Raw genomic sequence first — 1,895 nt, forward strand, 5'->3', positions numbered from 1 at the left:
GTACAAATGCAAAACAAAAGTCAAACATAAAATAATAATAATAATAATAATAATAATAATAATAATAATAATGTCTTTATAAATATTCATTTCAATATTTACTCATTTACATATATATAGTAGAGATTATTTACCAACATAATGTGACAGTCCTGGTTAGGACGAATGCTATTGCTATTTAGCCCCTTTGAGAGTCCAGTTGGCAGTACAATCTTTATTATAGACTCAGCCGATAGCTGTACTCTCCTTAGATGCAACAACACGTGTTCTACGTAAATTATCAAGCTTGACAGCTGCTGACATTGTACAAAAGCGTGCTGGACAGTTTCCTCGTCCAGCCCACATCTTGGACATGTCGGTGGCACTGACATTCCGTGTCTGGATAACTTCTCGCGAACAGGTAAAGCGTTCCTGTAAAACTACCAGGTCATGGATATTTGGTAATTATCCAAATACCTGGCTTGAAAGTTTTTCGAAACAGTTTGGCAAGTTGGTTCTCGTCGAACCCCAGAGCCCCTCCTAGGACGTCGTCACTTTTACACTCTACCAAATCTTTGTATAACACCGAGGTGGTATCCTCACTGCCGGCCTTACCCGTCTTCTGGATAAGTACGAGTGTCTGTCGACACTCTTTTTGCCATACAATCAGGTTACGTCTTTTAATGAAACCGGGTTTGAATCTCTCCAAGGAGGCTGGTCGCGGAAAGAATTCGTCTGCCAGCGAATTCTACACCTTATCACCTTCCAGGTAGCGCCAGAGATGCCTCAGCCTCAACGCATGTTGCACATCATTAGCCAAGGCATCCCTAACCCACCCTTTAGTTGTTCCTGGCAGCAAACGGAGCGCCTCACAAGTGGCTTTCCTCCCTTCCACAAAAAGCGGTAAAGGGGGCGTTCCAACATGTTTAGCCACGAATCGGGGCAAGGAACAACGGTTAGGCGGTAGGTGAAGACAGATGCAATAAACACCTGTACCACTTCCGCCCTTCCGGACCAAGTCCGGACTAGAGCCTCCACCTTGTCTGCCACCTCGCTCCAATTCACCTCCGTCTGGGAGTCCGGTCCAAACCAAACTCCAAGCAACTTAACAGGACCATCTGTCCAGTGACCCACGATACTGGACAATATTGGCTTGCTCCTCCAGGTGCAGAGGCGTAAGCCGATGGATTTGTCCTTGTTAACTTTTTCCCCTGCCAGCGCCTCGTATCCTTTGATAGCGTCCTAGGTAGTTACGCTTCATTGGACACGATGAAGGTGACGTCATCCGCATAAGCAAAAACCGACTTACCGCATCCGATTTCATTAGAGTTACCTCCCAACTTCTCCAACTTCCGCAGCAATGGCTCAAGAGCCAACACGTACAGAAGCGGAGACAGGGGACAACCTTGACGTACTGAGTGCTTGATCGAAAACGACTCCGACAGGTAGCCATTTATCTGTACGGTGGATTTGATGCCGCTATACATGGCGGAGATCCACCTACGGAAGTCCGGGCCCAGCCCAGCCGCTTCGAAGACCGCCGCCAGGTACTGGTGGTCTACCCTATCAAACGCTTTACTTTGGTCTAAATGGACCATTGCCCCAACTTTGCCGGTTAATTTACCTAACCTGTCTAAGGTGTAGCGTATAAGGTGAAGATTGTCCTGGATCGACCTGCCTACGATGGCGCATATCTACGCCTTCCCTACAAGTTTCTCCACAACATGCGTCAACCTTTTGGCTAACACCTTGGCCAAAATCTTTAACTCTGCGTTAAGGAGAGTTATGTATATGTGTTTATACATGTGTGTGTGTGTGTGTGTGTGTGTGTTTGTGTGTGAGTGTGTGTGTGTATGTAAGTATATATGTATATGCGTGTGTTTGTGTGTGTTTGTGTGTGTGTGTGTGTGTGTGTG

Source organism: Octopus bimaculoides, chromosome 4, assembly GCF_001194135.2.
Source record: "Octopus bimaculoides isolate UCB-OBI-ISO-001 chromosome 4, ASM119413v2, whole genome shotgun sequence".
NCBI classification, from domain to species: domain Eukaryota; kingdom Metazoa; phylum Mollusca; class Cephalopoda; order Octopoda; family Octopodidae; genus Octopus; species Octopus bimaculoides.